This window comes from Geospiza fortis, unplaced genomic scaffold (assembly GCF_000277835.1).
Source record: "Geospiza fortis unplaced genomic scaffold, GeoFor_1.0 scaffold121, whole genome shotgun sequence".
NCBI classification, from domain to species: domain Eukaryota; kingdom Metazoa; phylum Chordata; class Aves; order Passeriformes; family Thraupidae; genus Geospiza; species Geospiza fortis.
The window spans coordinates 5,187,761-5,193,760 of NW_005054346.1; positions in this window are offsets into that span (position 1 = coordinate 5,187,761).

Consider the following 6,000-nt stretch of genomic DNA (forward strand, 5'->3'; position numbering starts at 1 on the left):
TTTGATAACTATCACTCAAGTTATGTTGAAACATTTCATGACAATAACAGGACTCAGGCATCACCTTAGGCAACTTTAGGTGTCAACTTTTCAGTATTTTGTAGTCAGATTTGTTTGATTCAATCTTGTTGGCAGTGTGAAGATTTAGGAGTGTTCACGTGGCAGATGCAGGTACCTGACCTGGCTCCACCGGCCCCAGGGCCAGATCTTGGAGCACTGGGGAGCAGAGATGTAGAAGGAGCTGGGGTAGCTCCATGCAAGCCAGGTCATGCCTTGAGGAAGTGTGTGGTAGCTGTAGTGAGGGGAGTCTGGGCTATTTGCAGGTACTGAATGAGAAATCTGTTCAGCACTGCTGGTCACAGTGTGGGTTTGCCACCCATGGTCTCAGTGAAGCTGGGCAGACAGTGCTGCTTGGTGAATTGTACTTGGTGCAGGCGCTGAAACATGCAGGGGGGTTAAACCAAGGCAGCGATATCCCCATCCAGCTAAGGGCAATATAAACAGTGCAGAAAGGTGAATGTTCTGGAAAACTACTGCAGTCTGATATAAGGCATGTTGCAATGCTAAAGTGCATGCTATGCTTTCCTTAAAAAGTGGGGATTTACATGTGATTGTCTGATTTTGACTTTTAATTTAAATTTGCACCTGTGTTTTGCATACTTTCCTCTCCCATCACTTACAATTCATCCCTTTTAAACACAGTAATATGTCCTTAGCCCTAGATGAAACCAACTTTCTTGACTGACTGAAAATCAGAAGTATAATAAACCAAATAATTTCTTAGATTATGATTAATATCTGTACAACAGAGAACTGAGTGAGTTGAAGTCATCACACAAATAAGCAGGAAGATCACACAAATAAACAGAAAGAGAAGGTCTCTATATGTGTGCTATCTTCATTTAAGAAAAGCAAATCTAAACTACACTAGAGGTCACTGCAGGTGAACCTTAGAAATTCTGAACCTCTGAATTTATTTACAGGAAGCTCAAGAAAACAAATGTAGACTGCTGTAGTCACCCTTAACTGTTATTTCAAAATTTCCCCCAGTTTAGGTAGGGAAAAAAAAAAGGAAACATCAATTCAGATCTTGCAGACATGTTATTGCCTGACAATATTTCAAAAGTTGTGCAGGCTGGAAATATCTACATGAGGGAGAGCAAAATTTAAAACCAGTCATTGTAGTCCCAGGGTAGAACTTCCTTTCCTGAGGGGCACAAAGGATAGCCATCAAAGGGCCCCCCAGATGACTGAATAAACACTGCTCTGCAGTTCCTCATGACTGTAGGTTTTTTGTTTTGTATTACTGTGGTCATGCTTATTATTTCCACGGTGCCCAGGAGGCCTAAGCAAGGCTGAAAATCCTGTTCTGTACCTCTAAACAGCTACTTGGAAAGATAACTCCAGTTCCAGAGAACTTACTGAGAAGAAATTGTATTTATAAAATGAGTAAGGTTGTTTTCAATAGTGATGGGTAAGCATACTCAAATGTACCCTCACAAACACACCATTATCCAACTCAAAAAGATGTTTTCCAGGTAAATAAAGAAACTTGTATATTCATATAAATATAGGAAGCCTTAAGTGTCTATCTCCTTCTGAAAATTCAACTCTATGTACATGGAAGTGGAAAACAACAGCTGGGAGGGAGGGAATTTGGAGTACAAATGAACACCAGACCCAGCTGTAGATTTGCATTCTTTGACATCTGGTGCTGAGTAGACACTGGGGAATTCTGTGACAACATGAGATTTTTTGCATCTGTCAGCTAAATCTAGCAATTCTCTTTGGGACAATTGCGTGGATGAAGTTGATCTCAGAGACCTGTTTTAAGCCAGAACAAAATAAAAGAAGAGGACTATATCTGATTCAGACCCTCAATTCACAGACCTGGCAGGTTGCATGGATTGGAATCACACATCTGTTCTACAAGAATCTGCAAGATAGCTTCCATAAAATACCAACATGTTTGATTTCAGGAGTGCTGTGACTTGGGGCCACTAAAGCCTTTTGGTGCATAATGAAAGGAGTTAAGAGTGTGTGCATATGTGTGTGTGTGTGTGTGTGTGTGTGTGTGCACATGTATGTGGATAATTCAATTAAAGGACAAAAACCTACACAGTTTAAAAAATGGACTTTCAACACTTCTCTGAATGTTATTGGAAAATCCTACTAAATCCAGACACTCAAGGAAAAAAAGGGTTGTGACCATATAAAGTAATCCCTTGATCTGAAGTAATCCTGTCCTTACCTTTGTACTTTTACCCCATTCCAGTGCAGCTGAACAGCTGATCCCTTCTTTTTTTTTTTTTTTTTTCTTTTTTTGAGATGAGAAAAAAAATCTTGTGCTTTATGCCAAACCAGTTTGTGGTTTACATGCAAAGAAAGGGCTGAGCGTTTGAGTACCAAAGACATTTCACGTCATTATACATCGTAAATCCTCATGTGCTCTCTTTATCATTGACATTATATAGTGTTTGACATTACACATTGTAAAACATCACTGCCAAATGAAATCAGATCACTAATTCATGGAATCTTACTTTAATCTGTGCTTCAGAGTAATTGCCATTCTTAAGAAAGGAACTACTTAATTTAACGGGATTCTTCTTTGCATGCTGCCAGGATAAACACACGCCTCATATGAAAGCATCTAACCTCTTTTCCTCATAACTCTGGAAAACCGGGGGTGGGTGTAGACAGGCCAGACAGCGGTGCTGGGAAGTGTGTGGCTGTGACCTTTCCACCCAGACATCTGAGAGCACACACTGCAGCAGTGCTAATGAAAGTGCCCTTTCTCCATGAACTCATGCTTCACAGTCCCTGCCATGGTGTATTGCATAATCTGGGATGATGTAAAAACGATCTGCAGTGCAGAAGATGAAATAAGTCTCCTTCCTTCTTCCTTCCTTCCTTCCTCATCTTCCTCTCAGATAGGCTGCTTGAATTGCTTTTGTTTTGGGATGACCCTTGTTCCAAGTGATTTCTGCACTGAAAGGAAAGCAAAGAACTTTGTACAGCTGCTGCTTGTAGATCATGTGTATGGACTCTTCAGATACAAATCAACAGGACCATTTCTACACTGTTGTCTAGTCCCCATTATCTGCATACACTAATCAAACTTAAGCCATTTTCAGATACAGTGATTGAACAAGTTATTGTGTTAGAATGTTGCTTTTTAATGACAAGTGCCACTGTGCTATTGCTGTGAATATATGAAGAAATACTCTGAACTGCTTTAGCTCCCAGTTGTCTCTTTGCAAAGTAATCTTTGTGCTACACGTGGGGTGGCAAATGTTTCTGTAATACAGCCCCTGACTCCTTTAATTATGGCTTATTACCCTGTGAAGGAAAAAGAAGCAACTAAAGCTCTTAAATACCATATTAATGACAGCTATAAATGTAGATATTACCTTAGCAGTGCTGTAATGGAGTCTGGTATTGCTGAATAAAAGTCCACAATTTTCTAAAAATATACTGCTGTAACTATGAAAGAGACACAGGTGGGAGCTTACCAGGAGAAAATAGGCTTGGTTGACAACTTGTGGCTGACAAATGTTAAAACCCAGTTTCTGAGAAATTCTCAATTGGTTATAAATCAAGCACGAGAGAAACTTTGCTCCCTTGAGACAACTGCCAACTTTTTGCTCTGGATACAGATGCAGTTCCTTAAAGACAGAATGTATTTATAACCTGTAAGATACCTGCTATTTTTAATAATGATTCTCAACAAGCTAACAAATATTTTTGTTTATATTAGAATGTGCTGGTATGTCTGTGTGGTTTTTTGTGTGCCCATGCCTGCCAATGTAACCTCTGCACATACTATGCAACCTGTGGGGGCCAATTGCATTCAAGTCATGTAATTAATTAAGTCCAGGCCACCCTAAGGCACAAGTCCCAGGGTGTGCACACATCAACCTTTCTAAAACTGGATCACTAGTTTACAACAGTGACACGCCTAAGCAAGAGACTGACATGAACCTCGTGATAGATTTAAATCATTCCAGGCAGTCTGTTTTGAATTTCCAAATGCGCCGTACTGTTGTAATGAGTTAATTCATTTGGTATCCATTTCCTCCTGTCAGCTGCTTTTGGAAAATAAATTGTGCATTGTTATCTTAGCCTTGTCTATCCTATTAATGGTTTAGGAAATGCAGCTGAAGATTATCTGTAGTTTTCTGTGGCAGAGTTTGACCTGTGACAATGTAATGATCAATCACATCTTGAAGGAGTCAGAAAAGCAAAATCGTTATTCATTTTTTTTTTCTGTCTGCAGTGTAGTTTTTTAAAAAAATGTTTTCCACCATTTGTGCAGAGGAGTAAAAACAAAAGTGTTGTCCAGAATTTTTAAAAAACATCCATTTCAGTGTTTAAATGTCATCCACCCAATGAGGGTGGATATAGCAGTATACAACATATTCCACATTTCCCAGCAGCACATTAGAAATCTTCTCTGCTGCCTTCTTGTTTGGTGTTAGTGATTATATTGGCAATACCTGGATGGCTTCTGGTGTTTTGTGGTGCCTTGTTGGGATGGCTGTGAGTGGGGATGGATGTAGTGCTTCCACCCCACAGCATCTGGCAGTGACAGACCCACAAAAGAGCATTGTCCAGAAGGACCCTAGTGTTCCCCAAATGCTCATCTCCTTCAGCTCCATGGCACAGCCTTCACCTGTCAAATCCTGTCCCCTGCTTCCCAACACATGTTAAAGATGGCAGTACTTGCATCCTCTAATTCACTGTGGTGAGAGGCACTGCTTTTCACTGGTCCTGCCCAAGTTTAGAAAACAAAGCTACCCAGGGTGTCTCTGATTCCTGTTGAAGAGCTGGAAAAATTCCCACAAGAGACAATTCCTGTCTATTGATCTATTAGTTGGCAACAGTACCCTTCCCTGTTCTTTCTAATCCTACCATCACTTCCAAAAACTCCCAGTTTTTCTTTACACCTCTTCCTCAGTTTCCTAGCAAGCATTTCAAATCTGCTATTCTATGATTATTCCAGCAACTAACTTTTAGAAATGCCTAGATACTTTTGCTCCCTGGTGTCCTGGCTGTGCTGCCCATGTCAGCTTTTTGCCCTGCGCTGTGTGCCAACCCCACTGCGGCACACAGCACAGTGTTACTCGTGCCCACACTCTCCCTTCTCTCCAACCACAATTAGATCATCTCAAAATATCTGTACTGCTCAGAGGCTCTAGATCTGATGTGAGGGTTCACAGATTAATTTAGCACAACTAGTTTACCTTGGGATTTAAACAAGCTACTATTTTAACAGCCCTGAATCTTTTTGTCTGTCCCTGTGCTGAAGTCCTATGCTTCCCATAGGATCTGTGGGAATAAAAAGTGTATAAAAAGAAAAAGAAGCACAAAACTCTTAGCCTTTCAGCCCTCCATTTCCCTGTGACTTTCAGACAGTTCTGACTTGCACACTGGAGAGACTCAGAGTTATTTTTTTATGAGAAACAGATTGAATGCACAGGTTTTCATTGATCTCAGTGCAAGTGAAGTTCACCTCTCTGAAGAATCCCTAAAGAGTCTAACACATGGTGCCAGAAATAGTCAGGACCTTGTACTTGAGTCTGTTTTCTCCTGCACTTCCCTTCTCCTCAGCAGGTGGTGGAAAGACCTCTTTATTTTCCCTCATTATGCTTTTCATTGTTGCAAATGGCTTTGACCATTTTAGTCTTACTTTAACTTCAGCCACCGAAGTGGAGCCCTGAGTTGCCCTTTAATTCTGAACTGAGGGCTGAGTGGGAACAGAAGCTGCTTACACAGCAGTGAGGAAATCCATTCTCTGAGAAGGAATTCTCTGCAGCCTCACATGGCATTGCCTGAGCACAATCCTCACCAGCACTGATGTGATCCACAAATCTGAGCTGTGCCAAACAACTTGCACCCTGCGCACATCTGAATTTCCATTTTCTCAGAGTGTTCCACAGTGAGCATAAAAAACCCCTCCCCTGGAGGTAGTGGTGGCTCTTGGATGGCTCTGTGTAC